At 44.9% G+C, this 18,914-nt stretch overlaps 1 protein-coding gene and 1 long non-coding RNA gene across 8 annotated transcripts in view; one reads left to right on the forward strand and one right to left on the reverse strand.

Annotated features, from left to right (window-relative positions):
• The window catches only part of WNT7B (Wnt family member 7B), an 81,114-nt gene that overhangs the window by 22,241 nt on the left and 39,959 nt on the right, over nucleotides 1–18,914 (forward strand). The window lies entirely within an intron of this gene.
• Nucleotides 1–18,914, reverse strand: part of LOC135413932 (uncharacterized) — a 134,751-nt gene that overhangs the window by 16,691 nt on the left and 99,146 nt on the right. For 6 of the 7 annotated variants that reach the window (XR_010430502.1, XR_010430501.1, XR_010430503.1 and 3 more), the window contains one exon: nucleotides 18,625–18,743. This is a non-coding gene — a long non-coding RNA (uncharacterized LOC135413932). Of the gene's footprint in view, nucleotides 1–15,921; nucleotides 17,593–18,624; nucleotides 18,744–18,914 lie in introns of those variants that run through there. The other variant, XR_010430505.1, reaches the window with a different exon arrangement.

Below are 18,914 nucleotides of genomic sequence, written 5' to 3' on the forward strand. Positions count from 1 at the left end.
TCCCTGGCTATGCATACAGCCTGGCTCCCTTCCTCGTGCCCCCCAGCCACCCTGTACACAGAGGTGTGGTGTGACCCAGTACTCTTGGTCTCCTCCAGCTCTGCTCCAGGGATGGCCACTCCAACCCCAGCATTGTCCTGTCCCATTCACTGCCATTCTAACATCTGCTATGTATTTATTGTAAGCTGGGCTCTGCAGCTGCCCACACAAACCATCTTCTAGCAGTGTCAGTCACCAGCACCTCTGAGGCTCATCAACCACTGGCCATGCCCTGGTCCAGCAGGGAAGGAAAGGAGAAAAGCTGTGCACAGGACAGGAACATCAGGACAACAGTCACGAGTGCAGGTACCAACCCTGGTTTCCTGTTATTGCCAGTGAGAACAGTAATATCTTTGGAATCCCCAGAGACTTGTAGACTTAAATGGACTTTGGCTCAGGTCATCTTTGTTTGATACAATCATTTGCTTTAATGGTGTGAGTCAAATTACTCCAGTTCCCTCCCAGTTTGAGACACAGCTGATGGAAGGGGAGTGTGTAGAGGTTGCAGTGGGAGGGAGGAGGAGGGAATAGTCTCCCTTGAATGCAAATAAATGCTACCACTTCTGCTAATTGCATAAAAATGAAAAGCTTAGCCATAAATGGGAGTGCAAGTCTGAGATGACTTGACAGCCCTGTTATTCAAATGCAGAATGCTGCATGGAGCAGATAGAGAGGAGCTTAGGGTTGGAAAAGGCTCTTATCTTCACTTGTGAAACACCATGTCATCCTCAGCCTAGGAAAGGAAGATTAGTGCACCCCACTAGCATTGAAAGGCATGGACACCAGAGACTGTGGAGCCACAGGGACCCTGATCTGTGGAGAACTGGCACCTCAATCTGGTCATAGCTCAGACCCCTTTTCCATGGAACATCCAAACCCCACCTGTCTGTCATGTCCTCAGGAACATGTAAAGTACTCTTTTTGCTACGAGTACTGGCTCCCAGTGCAATTAATCTAGTGGAAAGGCTCCTGCTGCTTTCACTCAGCTTTGGATCCAGCCCAGGAGGGGCTGATAAGGCACGGGAGCGTTCCCGCGTGGCCCTGGAGCACAGCAGATATTGCTGCTCGTGTTTGGCAGCTCCTGCTAAAGCCAGGGCATACCAGAGTGGCTCCTCAGAGATGACTCGCTGTGCAGTGGCAGAAAATTGGCCTCAGTGTTAAAAATCCAGAGTTGTTTTCCAAGTCAACTGGAATACATATTTGTGTGTCGGATTTCTCCTTTGAAAAGCTCGCTCTGCGGAAACCACAATTGCCCCACGATTAGAGGTGAACAAAGAGAGGCACAAAGAGCCCTGAAAGGCAGCGGTGTTGCAATCCATCTGAATGTTTATCTGCAGCAACACGCAGAGGTGGATTAATGCAACCAAATGTGGGCAATGAGGAGAGGTTCCCAAGTGAGGAGTCTGGTCTCCCTGGGTGCCTCCTGTAGTTAATGGAGGCACGGGCAGGTCCATGGGTAATTCAATCCACCTCTGTCCTGAATCATCCTGGGAGGTGGCTGGCTCTTTCCTTGATGGTAGAGGGAACCTGGGGCGCATGGTTGCCTCCCTCAGGCACATCTGGCAGCACTGAACAGCACAGGAAACAGGGGCCAGGGAAGAAGTCTATCAGGGTATTCTGTGATTCTGTGAAAAATCTTTGTTTAATTCCCATCAAAATCATTTAGGCCTAGCCTGGCTGCCTGAGTGCTGAGATGCAAGAGTTAGAAGAGAGCAATTGGGATACCAAAGAGGCAGAGGACCAAACTGCTCTGTGCCTGTGATCCCATCACACACAAGGAACCCAAGCAGTATCAGGGAAAATACAGGAATGTCAGTCTCTGTGCTGCATGGATTTTTGGGTGGCTGACCTGGAGCTATAAAAGCCCCTCATAAATTGAAATAGTGTGGAGGTGCTGCAGCAGTGACATCCTTCTTCAGGCTGCTGGACTAAGAAGGGTAACAACATTGGTAGATAGCAACAGTTCCTTGAAAGTGGGATAGGGAATCAAACCCTGAGCTGGAAGGGACCCACAAGGACCATCAGTCCAACCCCTGGCCCTGCACAGACACCCCAACAATCCCACCCTGTCCCTGGGAACGTTGTCCAAACCCTCCTGGAGCTCTGGCAGCCTTGGGGCCGTGCCCACTGCCCTGGGGAGCCTGGGCAGTGCCAACCACCCTCTGGGGGAAGAACCTTTCCCTGAGATCCAACCTGAGCCTCCCTGGCACAGGGGAGACTTACACCAACCCACTGCTGTTCCTGAGGCAAAACAGCTTCTCAGCCTTTGTTTTGGGCTATGAAGGTACAGGTGAGAGGGGAGCAGAGCAAAGATGTTTTCTGAAACAGGGAAGGGGTTGGGCAGCAGTTTGGGGAGAGGTAACACAATCTCTGGAGCTGCCAGTGTGTGCTCGGGACTTCCAGGCAGTGAGGGTGAGTCACAGGGAGGGACAGAGAGAGAGAAAGAGAAACGAGCTCAAATCTGGGAAGGTAGAGAGTGTGGGCGGAAGGCAATTACCACCAGAGAGCAAAGGGCTGCTGAGTGAGTCAATCGAATCCTATAGATACCAACACTTATCATAAATACCGAAGGGGTTTTAGCAACTGCTAATTCTCAGAAAGTCATAAATGAGAACTGTTTCCTGTGGTCAGAAGGAGCAGAGAAGGCAACGTGAGTGGAGGAGCAGGAGATATGAGGCCTGTGAGTGCAGGGGCAGGGGCATTGCGGGGATGACATCATGGAACCCGGATCAGCAGCAATTCTGTGGCATGGGCAGCAGGAGCAGATGATTAGCCTTTCCAGAAAGATGCTGTGTTGTTTTTCCCGGTAATATCTTATTAAATGGGTGCTAGAATGCATGAACAATACAAGAAAAACCCTTCTTATTCTAGTGGCTTTTCTTTCCATAACTCAGTAACTACTGCCCATAAAGCATTGCAAGATACTTTTTTTTAAAGAGCTACTTCATCTCGGTGTTACATGTCTTGCTTGCTTTGGTTTTCAGGTGGCACTGAATGTGAGGCTTGCAATCTGTGCAGAAATATTTTTCCATCTGAAAATTTCTTTTTTGGGAGCTCAGTCAAAGCAGAGAGATCACTGTTGACTGCTTTTAATTCCCAACATTATCTCTTACAAGGGTTGGCCCTGTGGGGGTGCAATACCCTGTCAATGCTTCATTTATCTTCTTTCTTCAGCAAATGCACTGAAGGGTGAAGGAAATGATAAGCATTATAACTATCTTCTTACTCAGCTCTTGGATTTTAGTAACAAAAGAAACCTTGTGAAATAAAAAAGGTAGAAGTGCATCTTTGAAGGTAAGGCAGCAAAATAATGTCTAGGATAATGCAGTTTTCTCTGACCCTTTTAAAATGTTATAAAGCCCAAACTTTGGGCATTCCCAACATTCAGAAGTGATTTTTTTCCCCTTATTTGAATGCAGTGAATTTCAAATGTAGTTGTCAATAATGGACCTGCACTGTTTCAAGCAATTCCATTTACATGTGAACTGTAGCACTGTTCAGAGTGGATATAAGGGTGAGAAACGGGGCCACAGGTGTGAGGATATACAGACAACCCAGAGCAGGGAGAGAGAATTTTTATCTGCAATTATAGGAGGGATCGTTATGCATTTGATTTGGTGTCAAGACTTTTCCTGTTCTGTGACACAAAATTTCTGCCTCAGTAATTTCAGACAAGATAGTTCAGAAGAGGCTTAGAAAGAGGCTATGGAAAGAGATGCTGCCCTGACCTTCGTGACTGTTTGTCTCCTAATCTCCAGAGTGCTCTTGAACAGGAATTTGCAATTGGTATCAGAGTTGTTTCCAAATATGGCATTTGAAAGCTCCCAGTTTGGGTTTGTAGTTATTTTTTTCCTGACAACTGCCAATGGATCCTGAGTGTGGCTCCCACCTAAGTGAGTGTGTGATCTTTAATTCACAGTCATGTTCCTACGGGATCCCTGCCTCAGGAGGGCACACCCTGGGGCATTCCCTTCCAGTGACTTTGGGTTGGTAGGCTTTCCTCCAGGGGCTGTGTCTGAGCATGGGCTGCCTGGGGGGAGCAGAAGGGTCCTCTGGGACCCTTTTTTGAGGGTTGTATTTGAGTGTTGCTACGGAGAACTAATTTTTTTAAGTTAGTAGTAGCTACTCCCTGTACTGGGTTGCTTGATTCAGGTTCCCAGGATATGACTTGCTGAAATGGGGAACAATCCCAGCTGCAGAAGTGAGAAAGATCAGTGCTTCAGACAACAAACCAAAATTGTTTTGAGGGCTCGTGTCCTAAGTGTTGTCAAACTGAACCCCTTGGATCAGTGAATACTTCATAGATCTTGCTGAATTTCTAAGGTGGGAGGACTCATGTCTCCTCTCCTCAAAGGGGCATTATGGAATGGTTTTTCTGTGATTTTCTCACACATTGCATAGATCATCACTATAAAAAAGCCAAGGTCAAGCTCAGAATTCATCAGTAAAGCAGAGTTTGAAATGCTTATAAAGCCTGGGGCGTGCACAGTGAGCAAGGAGAAAGCAGGACAAAGCAGTTCCTCGTGAAGGGAGTGCATGCACCCTGTGCACTAAGTGGAGGAGAGAGTCCTGGGGAAAAACCAGTTGTCTTGCTGTGGCACTGCAGGCTGCACCACTGCCCACACAGGAGACAGGTGAATTCACCACACAGGAGACAGGTGAATTCCAGTTCCACGGTCAGCCCTTGTTCTGGCATCTTCTGACTTGCAAGTGCTTGACCTCATGACCTGCAGATGTTAGTGTGGAGTTGCTTTCTCTCAGTCAGTATTATGTGTCCTTACAGGGGTTGGAATGGAAAGACTGGCAGAATGAACTAGGACGTGAAACCCTGATGTCAATTGTTTGGTTCTTTTTCATTTCAAGGAACAGTTTTTCTGAGGTTTCATCTATGCTATATCATAATATATTGGCTCACTCCCTTTTAAATCGCCAAGTTAATTGAAGCCTGTTAAATCCTGGAGTTTAACAGTTTGGCATTTTAGAGGCACTGCTCAAATCCATCCATCGCATTGCTCTAATGACTCTGGTATTTGGCTTATTGCACCCCTTTCATTTGGGAAGGCTAATCCTGCGAGTCTTACTCAAAATGAAGAGATACATCCACTTGGCCTGTTACACTGGAGTCCTTTGTGTCAACGGCACAGTAAACAGAGAGACATATCTGGATGCCTTGCAGGGAACAAAAAAAAGAACTACTTTGTGACTTGCCAGAGAAACAGAAGCAGTCACAGGGCAAATGAGAACTTTGCCACATAGCTGATGGAAATGTGCTACGTGATAATTTCACATGAAGTTTGCCGAAGGTTGCACCCTGCTTATAGGCTCTTGATTAAATCCATCCTGGCTCCTAAACCCTGGGTCTTATTAAAACAAGGTGTATTTTTAGATAAAGATGTTAGAACACCCTGTAATTTCTATGGCTGGTTGCACCCTGCAAGAGCAGGGGAGCAAGTGAGTGGCTGGGTGTGTGTGAACACAGGTACGTGTGTACGTGTGTGTGCTGGTATCTGAAACAAAGGTGGAGTTGACTGTGATCTGAAAGAAGAAAATCAGCCTCAGCTATTTCTGATTTTGCTTTGTTATTTTTGTTTGTTTGGTTTCGGTTCCTTGTTGTTTTGTTTTGTTTTGTTTGTTTTGGTTTTTTGTATTTTTTTGTTTTGTTTGTTTTGGTTTTTTGTATTTTTTTGTTTTGTTTTGTTTGGTTGTTTGGTTTTTTTTTAAGAGAGAAAACCCTTGTAAAAGGTGCCTGGAAAGCAGCTTGGCTGTGTTAGGCCAAGGTAAGTGAAGAAGGGTGGCTGAAGAAGCAGGATATTGTGGAATGTATCTGGACAGAATAGTGGTTGACCAAAGCTCCTTGAACAGAGACCTCCCAGCTCCAGCTCCACAGTGAGAGGCCCAAACTCTGCCTAGAGCAGTATTAGCTGGGAGACCTCGTCACAGCACAGCTGCTGAGGAGCCGAGGGGAAAATAGATGTTGTGGCTTGACAGCAGCTCCCCTACAGATCCCACGAGGCCACTTCTGCAACCAGCAGGAATTAACAGCCCTATTTCCTGCATTAGCTCCAAGGCAAGCTTGGAAAGGTGAGAGCTGTCCCCCTGAGACACCTCTAGGGTGTGGCTAAACCTGTGGAGTGAGCACTGCAGTACCCTCTGGCCTCTGAACACCCAAGGAGACTGGGAACCGGGAGGAACCTGAGGTAGGGGAAGCAATGGGTTAAATTGCTCTCTCACCAGTTTAAGTAACCTCGGGAAAAGCAGTGAGGTTGAAGAAGAAGTGACTGAAGAAAGAGAAGGCAACTGTATTTTAGGATGCTGCTGTCAGCATGATAGGGCAGGACTGGATTTCATACTGCAGATGTTTTGGTTTTCTTTTTGGCTGTCATTTGCTCTTCTGTGACAAATGTGAGTGTCTGAATCAATGACTGGAGGCAGAAAACAGAATCATTCATATTTTTGTTCCGTCACTAGAGCAAAGTGCTGAGGGGAGCGATGGGTCGTTCATGCTGGGAAATGCTCATGTAAAATCCAGATCCATTCCAGCACGTGCTTTAATGCTGGGTTCCTCAGAGGAGTAGTTGGTGACCTCTTTAGGGGTGAGAAGAGGATTTGGGTGTGTCACAAAGTGTCAGAGGGCAGCATGCAGCCCCCTGGCTCCCGGGAGCCAGGCAGTGAGGTGTGGGTGTCCCGGGGGGGCACAGCCAGGGTGCAGCACCACGGCTCCAGGGTGCTCTGGGAGCTCACCCCTCCAGAGCCAGGGCAATGTGCAGAAGGCAAGGAAGGGGAGCAGAGAGGAGGTGTGGCATTGCCAAGTGGGGAGCCAGCAATTTTATAAATTTTACAAATTCACAACACTTGTGCTGGACTTACACTGCTGCATCTACGTTAAGAATGTGAGGTTTAGTATATCCAGTTCATCCTCCTTGTCTTGAGTGGGAGATGGTACACAAACTAACACTAACACCCCAGGCACGTAACCAACACCTCTGTTTAACACAGCTACATTTGACAATTGTCCTTAAGATGGTACTGCTGAGCAGCTGGAAGGAGATATTTAAGATTTCCTGTGCCTACACTCATGTACTTTCTCTGGAGCTGGAAAACACTGACACATGTTGGGCAGGAGCGAAGAGGATGGTTTGTTTTAGAATTACTACTTTGGCAACAACATCAGCCCAGCTAGGAAAAACCTATGGGCAGCTGGAGAGACAAAACCAAATCCCAACCCCACATCTCTCTTCTGTGCAAATGAATAACAGCAACTACAGCAAAAATGAAAAAAGAGTTTTGAAAAGGGTAATCTGGATGGCAAAGGGAAGCACTAAAACTGAGGGTACTCTAATTTTTTAGTGCCTCTCTTTTCTGCTGTCAGCCTGTTTGTTACTGGTATTACCTATGTGAGAGTCAGTTGGTATGCACCTTCTAATTAATTTTTCAGATAAATTAATGCCTGGCACTCAGTCTGTAGCGTGGAAGAGATTGCAAGAATGGGCAAGTCACCATCCTGGCCCACACTCTGCCTAGGAAGGCAAACCAGATACATGCAAAGAAGCAGGAAAGAGGCAGAAGGCAAGGAAGTGGCTCACTCAAACATACCCAGCAAGTCAGAGCCAAGACTGGGACCAGACTGTGTGATTTTGATCCAGTATTGGAGCCACTGGAGAAAAATTTTACTAAGATTGTAGGGAAACAGTTAAGATACTTTTCTCCTAAAGTTCATTGAAATCTTAGTGAACCAGAAGATGTTACGGATTAATTGCCACATTCAAATTCAAACCAAACATTTTTGCACAGTTCTGTGCTTCAGTATTCACACTTCTAGCAGTGCCACTTCTCACCTGTTGCTATTGCTAGGAATTTTCAATCCCTGATTTTTTAAGACCCTCTTTAGGCTTCTTATTAGTTCACACAGGACAGGTTTGAAGATTATTTGGTTTGCTGCTCAGAGGAAGGTTCAGAATGTGTTTGCTCCCAGTGTCAGCTGATGCCAATTAAGAAGAAATGATGGAAACCAACACATGATAGCAAGGATAAGTGTAGAGTTCGTGCAGTGACACTTAATTCCTTGATAAAGTTACTGTACAGAAATCACAGGAATTTGGCTTTGATTCCTGGCTGCAGTAACTCACAAGATCTTCTGAGGGACCTATTTCTTCATGTTTTCTTTTTAGTCACCCACATCAGCGTCAGGTGATGATCTGGCAGCTTTCTACACAACTTTCCTTATGATTTTACCCAGGCTGGGCCAGCTCTAAGCTTGCAAGTCAACAGCTCGCAATCAAACCCAAGGATCTCAGCCACAAGGAAGACAGTCTGTCAATAAGGCAAAAATAAAAGCTACCCAACAGTTTACTGTGCCTTGTTGTCAGGGATGTGTAATTCTACCTCCTCTAGCTTGGAGTAACAGCAGTTTGAAAATATTAGCTTACTTCTGTGGGAGCTCAGAGAGTTCAGTGAAGCATGGGGGATATAGGTGGAATCTTGGTATTTTGTGCAGAATTGTGAACCCATGAGGATGTGAGGCATTGCAAAGCATCAGTGACCACTGAGACAAGTTATTGTAGGCAAAAATAATACAGCTCTTTACTTTCCTGCTGTTGATTCCAATCATGATGAAACCAGCAGCTCTGAATGATGTGAGTGTGGCCAGCCTTGGGATTATTTCCAGCAGCCCAGAACAGCACAGCTGCCATTATGTGCCACTGTCTCATGGATGGTCTCTACACACAGTCCAAGGACTTAACGGCCCCCTCACCTTCGGAGAAGGCTTTTCCAGTTCAGCACTGAACACTGCAGTCATTGCATGTGGATAGGGAAATAAGGGAGGGAGAACACCAGTTTCTAGAAACTGAACAAAAGAAACGTGCCAGATTTTTTCTTCTCCTCTCTTTCTGACACAAAAAATACACAAACTATGTCTTGGAAGAGCTGGAAAAGAATCTTTTTATAGCTAGAAAAAAAGCCATCAGGCAAACACTGAATTATCACTTTTTTTGTTTGTTTGTTTCTATCTTGGCTATGCAGAGTTTTATTTTTCTCTGAAAGCCCTGTATTTGTCACACTGAGTCATCTGAGGTCAAGCATCTCAGACCTCCCTGCCATAATGCCCATCCTTTCTGGGATGGTCTGGGCACACTGCAGCTGCTGGCACCCCCGGGCAGTGCCGTGGTGTTTGGTGAGGACCAGCAGTGCCACCATGTGCAGCTCCCTCATTGCCTTCCTCCCTCCTGTGCACACCTTCCCATGCTGTGCACAGCTGGCACCTCACTGTGGGCACGGGGACACTCACAAGGGAGGGCAGCACTTTGCTCTCTGAGGTCTCTTTCTCCCAAGATTCCCAGTTTTCCCTGGTCTGTCCTATTTTACTGCTGGAAGTTTTCAGCATTTCAGCCAGGTCTCGCTGCAGACTTCACTCAGTACAAGTGCCTTTATTTGGCTGCAGTGTCTTAGGACCTTATGCCACAAGCTATCTGATCTCTCTTTTGGGTTTACATTTTCCTTCTGAGTGACTGATTTTTTGGCACAGGAAACATTTTTATTCCTGATGAACTTCTCTCTGAGTTGGAGTTTTGTGCAGTGATATTGTTTGGACGTGGGGGATACACTGTGCTGAACATTTGGCAGAACTGAGAACAATCCCTTCACCAAGAAACTGGCTGTCAATGTTTGTCTTTCACTGAAATAGCACAATGGTGGTTTTGAGCTAAATAACCAAACTGGCTTGGGAACTTATCATGACACTTGTCATTCAAAAATGGTCTATGGTATAAAAACCATTTTAATGTCAAGTTTCTTGTTTCAAGTCTCCAGTTCTGTGAATCACATTTTCCTTTATTAGTAAAACAAGGATGATCCTCTTTTCTATGCAGTGTGGATTCATTCATTACCATTTCTAGAAAGCTCTGAGATCCTCAAAGTACACAACTGAAGTCCAACAGAAGTAACCCTATTTCATAAGTCTGGCTCTTTTGCCACCCAAAGTTCCTCTGTGGTAGGTTATGGCCAAAATCCATCCTGGCATCCCTTCACTTCTCCCATCAGAGAGAATCCTAAGAAACACACAAAATCATACACTTTTCCTTTTTGAGTTAAAAACACATCTACCTACACTTTGTATGCATTGTATGTAACTAAGTCACGAATACACCCTGAAGGAGTCCCAAAACAGTCTCAGGCCTCTGACAGTGGGATTGTCCCACTGGGCCATATCTAAACTGCTAGGTAGAACCATTTAAATCTGAACTGGAAAATGTCAGCCATCTAGCATGAAATCATCAAATTTACTTCAGTAATCAGCAGGTTTCTTGCCCCCAGAGCAAAAAGCTGGGATGGTCGTTATACAGACCAAATGCAGGAAAACTGTTTAAACAGCGAGAGTAGAATACAATATATAGTTAATAGTTACAGGACTTCTACACAGGCAAGTTTAATTATCTGATTTTCCATCAGTTCTCTGATTCTAAAAAATGCCAGAGGATTTTTAACACCACAAGAGATCGAGCCCTCTGTTTCATCTCTGGGAGGCAACATCAAACTGTGGGACGTGCGTCACCATCTCTCAGCATCTATTTTCATTGGGAATGAGGCATTTGGGATCTCCAGAGGAGCTGGATTTTGGGTTAGCATGAGATCGCATTGTTTTCTTCTACAACAAAGATGCTGATTCTTGTTGGCTTTTGGGAGTTGGTTTGTGATGTTTGGATTGTATTATCAGGATCAAGCACCATATGGGTTAGTTATCAGATCCCTCATGAAGCTATAGTTTTCCCAACACCAAACAAAAAACCCCAAAGGGGCGATTTTCTTACTCTCGTGTTTCTGTAAGACAGAAGGAATGCTGTGGATTTTTTTTTTCCTTTCTGGTGACAGGAAGTTTTGAAGCATAACAAACAAGATGCTTAGGAGAGGTCTAAAGCATACTTTAAGACATGGCATTAAGGTATTATTTTAAAATTATTTTTTTTCCTGAAAGCATTCAAAGCATTCTTTTTACTAAATTTACTTAACAAATACATATGTTGTTCACTCAGTGCAACTAGTTTTCCCTTTAAACTAAAGATTTCTAGCATTCTGTAAGCTTTTTTCAGAACACACCAGGAGACAGAATAAAGGCACTGAGCTTGGACAACACCAGGCACGGCAGGAAGAGCCCTGGGAGGAGGGATTCTGTCCAGCATGAGCTGTGATTTTTTTCCCTGGGTGTCTGTGGGGTGGGCTTCCCCACACAGAAAGGCCGTTTGTGTCTCATGGTCAAATTTTCAAAATAAGTGAGAATTCTGTTGACCCTCCAAATGGGTGGCCAGCTCATCACAAAGAATTGTCTGTCAACTGAGTAGATTTGTGACAGGGGTGAGTGGTCCTGCTTAGGGACTGAACCCATGACCCCCTAATCCCATCCCATGGGTAGTGCCTGCCAGACTGTTCAATGGTCATTAGACCTGGGTGAACAATTTGGACAAAAAAATGGAGCCATTCTGGGGATTAAAGATCCAAAGAAACCAAAACCCAGCCCTCAAAGTTGCTTTGGGCTTTCAGCTTCCACTCAGTTTTATTTTACAGTGGTGTTTTTCCCATGCTACATGTTTGTTTTGCCGTGGCAGTAAACTTTCATCCTGGATCCTACAGCCTATGCTAGCAAAACTGGAGGATATGGCACAAATCCTTTGTGTGTGAGCTAGAGAAACTGGAGTTTAGGGATTCACTTTGATGGAATAACGCACTGGTAATCCAATAAAATCAGGCACTTTGATTTTTACTGGGGTGAAATGCTCAGAAGCTGGATAAAAAAATGTAAACGCTGGCTTAACTCTAGAGTTGTTTATCAGATAGAAAGTTTCCTATAGAAAATCTATGCACTACAGAAAATTCAGAAGACTCTAATGATTTGAACTGTTAATATTAACCCCTGGGCCCCCCTGAGTGTACAGAGTGGCCTGGAAATGAAAGAGGGTGACGGCACTTCAGCCTGCAACCCAAAGACACGTTGGCACCAGCACATGTCCTGCCTGACAGCAACACTTCTCTGGCTTTGTCTAGAGACATGAATGACCCAGTGAGGGTGGAAGTGGTGCCACCTTATTTCTCTCAGTTCATGGATCTCCAGTTACAGCAATTCTCCTGTGCAGCTGCTCTGATTGTCTGCAGCACAATGAAACCAAAACCTAACAGTCTAGGATGCTGGTGGTAGCTTAAGTTTTTCTTTTATAGAACAGCTAAATGTAGTTCAGATACAAAGGTTGCACTTTTCTATTAATTTGTGTGGCACTCAAGGGTAAAAAGTTAAAAAAATTGGTGGCCCAAGAATGGCAGCACTGGGGGGAGAAATTAGAATAAGTATTTGTTAGCAGTGAGGAAGATTTATGTGGATGTGGGGCTGGCAGAAGATGAAGACTTGACTGTGGCTCAGATATAGCTGTTAAGCCAGGCTTAACCTGCCCTGGGTGCTCACTGGCTCACACTGTGTGTGCCACAGCATCTGCCTAGGGACCCTACAGATGGATATGACTGGAGCTGTTTTGGTACCACCTCCGTGGGCTCAGCTGTGCATCCCAAACAGTCCTTCTCTCTTACCTCTTTAGATCTCTCCACTCTCTGTACTGCGTGGCCATAAAGGGATTTTTTTCAAATTATTAGATTTAGAAAGAGAACTGGAGGAAAAAGACATTTCAGATGCCTGTAAGCAGCAGCATCTTCGGTTTGAAGGCAAGAAGCAGCTAAATCGGGGTCAATGTGCCACATAACGAAAAGGCAGGTAAATGCCTGCATGTGTGTGATTGACAGTGTGTGTGGGATCCTTTGAGAGAAGATTTTAGAGGGAGAAGAATTTCATCCAGCTGCTTTCACAAGCTCATAGCGATTTGCAAAATACCAGGGACACACCCAGCACGGGCCACTGGGATAATAACACAGATGCACAATTTTTATGGCTGCCTACCAAACTTAGAAACTCCCTCTGGAAAAACAACTCAAAATGGCTTTTGCTAATCCTTCTGAACACCTGGAATAAGCTCAATGAGCCAGGGAACTAGAAGAGTTACTGTGTGGTTTCCCAGGGCTCTTACGTCACTCAAAATTAAAATTTTGAAATAAGCAGCTGAAAGAAACCTTAGAGATTCATGGATAGCCCTGTTGGGTGTCACATTGTTTTGTGCCAGTGTTGACAGTTCCGATTATAAAACAGAGACTTTCTGTTTGCAGAAAGCCCACGTGCTGCATACAATAATGTTTTGAATGCTTGGAAATCTGCAGATGAAGTATATCTTTTATATTCTGCAGTTTCTGGGGGGTTCCCCACTTTTTTTTACCCACTGGAGGCTTTCTCAGACTGCAGCTATTTTATAGTAATGTCCAACTTCTAGGTACAGGCCTGAAGGTCTGATGAGACTGTGACACACTTTCACCAGATCTCACAAATTAAGCAGTCTTGCTAAATTAACAGCCTTGCTAAATCTTGGACTTTGCTTGCAGGACCTCCCCTTTCTCTTCTCCTTTTAACCTGTTCACAAGAGAGAACAGACTGCCAAACTTTGGACAGAGCTGAAATATGCACTTCAGTTAAGTTTAATTAAGGCTCCAAATTGATACAATTTGGAAAACTCCCATTTCTATGCATATGTAATGTATGATGGAGAAAGTTCATTTATTCTTATTTGCTATATGAAAAACAACAAAAATGTGGATTTTACCTGTTGAAGTGTGAAATCTTTCTCTCTCCATGATACAGAATTGTTTCTGTGTTTATCTCTTCCAGCCATTTTGGTGTTTCAAAGTCACATTTCCCCCCAGGGGAAATCAATACCCCTGATTTGTTACTGCAAGGTAACTCCCCCTGTGGTGGGGTGGTACCCAGCAAACAGCTGTTTCTCCCTGTCAGGTATCAGCCTGACTCCTTCTAGGGCTAAAGAAAAGCCCAAATGGGATGGGAGGCAAACTCCATCAATGCCAAGTGTGGATTGGTCACCAGGTGTCTTGGTGTTCAGGGATGGGCTGGAACTGCTGGGGGACGTTGCTGGTACTTTGCAATGTGCATGTTTGCACAACTGAACTGGCAGGTCCTGCTAACTGTGCTTAGAGAGATATAAGAAAAAAATTGTCTGAAACAGAAGCGTTTCAGTTGGATTTCTAGATCTGATAAAGTTCTGTTCATAAAAGGAATCAAACCATTTTATATTGACACCATTTTTCACTAGGTTTACGCAGATAAGTTCAATCATGCATTCACCACCCTCATCACTGACAAGACCAAAGCAGGAATATTCCAGCCCTGTGCATTGCCCCGTGCCTGCCAGGAGAAGTGCTGCCTTCCTGCAGCTTCCAACACAGGCCTATCGGTTTTCTCTGGTTTAGCAAACCAAACACTACTTGAAACCCTAATTGCTTTGGAATTGTTATTTCCCACACTTCAGATATTTTAACACCCTATTTTATTTTTATTAATTTTTATATCTACAAGATGTGTTTTCCACCATGTAACAAGATGCCCCTAGAGTAAAATGATTGGAGACAAGGAAGAAAAACCTTGTTATACAGTAGTTGGCCATGAAAAATTCCAAATGCCTGCCGGAAGGCGATGAATGTCCACTGTAAATGTAAATTTGCTGCTGTGGTCTTTACAATAGGACACACGAGGCATGTGAGGCTTTTCTGTTCTCCATGAGCCTTTCTTTGGTGAAAAAAAATCGAACCCAGGTAAACTACAGATGTAAGAGTCTTCAAGACATCCTGCTATCAAGTGTTGCCTCACTGGCTGATTAACAAAAATTATTGCAGTGGACCAGTCATGCAGCAAATAAGATATGGTCTACTTAAAAGCAGATGGGGGGGTCATTTTTGGGGATAACTCTCAGGACCCATCATGCCAGAAACACTCACGAGCCACAGGCACTTTGGCTTTTTCTTGCTCTGGAGTGAGCAGTGAAAACTCTTGAGAGGCCCTGGCCTGTGCACATCTCACTGTGAGTCAATGCCCCCCCTCCTTCCTGCTGAAGCCAAATAATTCCCTGCCGGCTTCCCAGCATCCATCCTGTCCCTCCTGGCTGGCAGGAGGCTGAGGATGTGGGTTGATGTTCCCCCATCACTAGGGGATTACAGGGATGGAGTCTTTGCTCCCAATCCTCTCTCAAGCTCTGTCCTTGTGTGAGTCATCCCTCTTCTCACTTACCCCACCACTTTCATTCCTGACCATGCCAACAACCAAAGTACATCACCTATCAGACACTTTTTTTGGGTCACTTCCTCCAAGAAACCTCTAACTTCCATCTGAAGGGAGCAAAGGCGTTGCTGTCTGCAGCCCCCAGGTCCAAAGGCTTGGCTGGGAGCTCCAGCAGCAGGGAAAGCACCCCAGGGCTGGACCAGCAGCCTTACTGCATTTCCCTCCCAATAACACACGCACTGAACGAGGATTTCCCAAAGCCAGGGGTGGAAAACAAAACTGAAAGCCTAAACACATGCAGATGCCATTCAGAGCCCGGGACGCTCCTGCCAACTTCTGCAACCGATACACGGTCAAAATATTTACTCAGGAATTCCTAATGAAGTGCCCCATTTGGTGGGGGTGTCCAGTTTCAGATGTGTCGCAGTGTCACCACAAAATGCCTCGGTGATTCCTCCTAACAAAGAGCCCCTTGTGCGGGTTTTCTGTCAGGCAGTGGGGCAGGTTTTGGGTGCAGTGCCCGGGTTTGGGCTGCCCAGGTCCGCTGCCGTTCACCCGTGCGGCTGAATCCCTGCATTCCCGGCTGAAAACAAGCCCTGAATCCCTGCATTCCCGGCTGAAAACAAGCCCTGAATCCCTGCATTCCCCGCTGAAAACAAGCCCTGAATCCCTGCATTCCCACCTGAAAACAAGCCCTGAATCCCTGCATTCCCGCCCGAAAACAATTCCTGAATCCCTGCATTCCCACCTGAAAACAAGCCCTGAATCCCTGCATTCCCGGCTGAAAACAAGCCCTGAATCCCTGCATTCCCGGCTGAAAACAAGCCCTGAATCCCTGCATTCCCCGCTGAAAACAAGCCCTGAATCCCTGCATTCCCACCTGAAAACAAGCCCTGAATCCCTGCATTCCCGGCTGAAAACAAGCCCTGAATCCCTGCATTCCCGGCTGAAAACAAGCCCTGAATCCCTGCATTCCCACCTGAAAACAAGCCCTGAATCCCTGCGTTTCCAGCTGAAAACAAGCCCTGAATCCCTGCATTCCCTGCTGAAAACAAGCCCTGGCAGCAGCAGCTCCAGGTGAACATGGGCAGCAGAGCAATGAGCTTTCTGTAGGTGAAGTTGCAAGGACATAATAACACTTGAAATCATTGAAATGAGTTGTGCTCAAGTTCAGTGAATGCTTACATTTGCAAATATAAAATTGAGACTCAAGAAAGCAAACTATGAATGAAGAGTACATTTCTCTTCCAACCAGAAGTATTGAATTATATTTTACATTCTTAAAACTCACATGATTTTAGGCCTTGGTGTTTAATTCTGAAGTGTTTCAAAGACCTTTACTTTTATGAGTTGCTTGAAATATATAATAATTTTCACTTTGCTGTGTGAAAAGGGAAGCTGGACTTGTTGAGGTCCTGGAGTGAAGGTACAGCCATAGCAGGAAATATATTTTGAGGGAGAATTTTCTGTTTTAGTGACAGGATTTGTCTGTGTTTGCATAAGTAAACACGCATTATTTCAGAAAATAAGCTGGAACTTGTTTCCCACTGCCAAAAACTTCTGCTTGCTGTGACAGCCCTTGTTATTCATTCAAAGGATGAAAAACTTGACGTTTCAGGGTCCTAATACAGAAACCAGGCCTTCCAAAACCTTGTTCCTCAGGTTCAGTTTGATGGAAGTTTGAACTGCAGGGTCCTATCCAAGCCCAGATCTGTGTTTGGTTCTTTTTTTTTAAATTTGGGTGTAACTGTGTTTATAACCATTGCTCAATTCCAGTGCTGGTGTTTCCCTTGGATTAATGACAAAGGGAATGAGAAAGGTGCAGGCTCTGCATGTGCCAGACACTCAGGGCAGTCCCCTGGGAGCTGTGACATTCCTGCAGCAGCTCTGCCGAGCTGGATAAGCCTCGTGGCTGGTGTTGGATGGGATGACCCCCGGGGTGACCCCAGAGCAGCCTGTGGGGCTGCCGTGCTGGGGGGTGGTCACAGTTCCTGGAACTGGCCCCAGGAACCCTCACACTGGGAGTTTGGGGTGATAAGAATCGAGGGATTTTGCACCGCAGAGGAAGATTAGATGGAAGAAGATGCCAAAATGTGGCGTGGGGGTGAAACATTCTCCATTTGGCAAAAAAAAATCCTGTGCCTCCAACCTGCCGAGGGGCAGGGGCACAGCACAGCCCTCGAGCCTGTGACGGAGGCACACACTGAGGGACGCCGCAAGAACGGGGCAGAGGAAGCTTGAAATGCTGCTGGGTGCATTTCTTTAATATAAATAAAGTTTTCCAAAACCTCAGTGTCATGATTCAGCTTTTTTTTTGGCACTGAAATGGTAGTAATAATTTAAAAGTAGGCTAAACAAGTCTGAGGGAATATGCTGGTAAGTTCAGGCCGGAGAGGGGGAAGTTCCTGGAAGTAATAATAGAAAAACTAAGACCCTCCACCCCCAATAATTGCAGTTTAATTGTTTTAATGCACTTTACAAACACATAATAATTACAATATCCTCACAATACCTTCTGGGGCAGATATGATCATGCTTATTTTCTGGATGAATAAACTGACCCACTGTATTGAAATACTTTGACCAAGGCCTGCTCCAAAAACAATGGGAGACCAAAGAATACACTCTTTAACCTAATTATGAGAGAGTAGTGATGTGTATGGAGGAAGCAACTAAACTGAAAATTATACGTGGGTTAGATGCTGTGGCCAACTTTTTCTTGCTTTCTTTTGTTTTGAAAGTCATAAGGTTTTGCTGCTCAACTAACTTGAGGTAATAGTTAGTGGAAACTGTGGAGGCTCGCCAGTTTGAAAAAATCATGTCAGGAAGTTCTCATCGTTTTTATCAGTTTTTAGTGTTTTAAAAATATTTATATCACATATACAAACAATTTTTATATATAATTTTTGCCTGTAAATTGATGGCATAGCCTCAGTAAGTCGAGGACTGTCAAATAAAGACCATAAAGGTCATAAGCCATTGCACAGAGAATCTTATCTCTACATCCAACTCATAATATTTTTTTTAAGATTATCATATCTCTTGGGAAGTCCTGATTTAAAGACATCATAATTTAGATATTTTACTCATTTTTTTAAAGTGGAGAAACACTTTTTGCCAGAAGCAAAACCTTAGCTCAAAACCTGCATGAATCTGGGGGACTCTCTGGTTCCAGTTGATGCTCCTATTGTTGCTCAGTACCCACAGGAACATGGATTAAAGCTACAGGTCTGAGTGCTCCTGCTCCAAACACTGCAAGTGGTCAGAGCTGCCACTGCATTTTGTTCCCATTTTTGTTTAATAGGCAGCACCACAGAGATGCTCTGGGTTTGTGATAGCTTGGCTCCATATCTCTAACCCCCTGCAAGCCAGAAATAAAAAACCACAACTGGTGCATTTCTCATGGATTGTTAACTTTGGAAAAGATGCACAAATACCTGTTAAAGGCAGGGTGAGTCAGGATGGAATTTCCATTCCACAGTAATAGCAGTATTTCATCTTGCTCAGGGAAGAGTTCTCCACTTCACCCTTTTTGCTCTGGCTTTGCTGTAGTTCACTGAAATGACAAAATGCAATGCTCTGATGTCATTGAAATACAGCATTGATGAATTTTGCAGTTACCTTTGTGATGAAGTTGATAAATTCTGACGAAATTCTTTGATTTTGCTTAGTCAGTATTTTCCAAAAGGAGCATTTCCAGTGGGAAGTTTTTAACACTGAGAAGAAA

Source organism: Pseudopipra pipra, chromosome 5 (assembly GCF_036250125.1).
Source record: "Pseudopipra pipra isolate bDixPip1 chromosome 5, bDixPip1.hap1, whole genome shotgun sequence".
Lineage (NCBI taxonomy): Eukaryota > Metazoa > Chordata > Aves > Passeriformes > Pipridae > Pseudopipra > Pseudopipra pipra.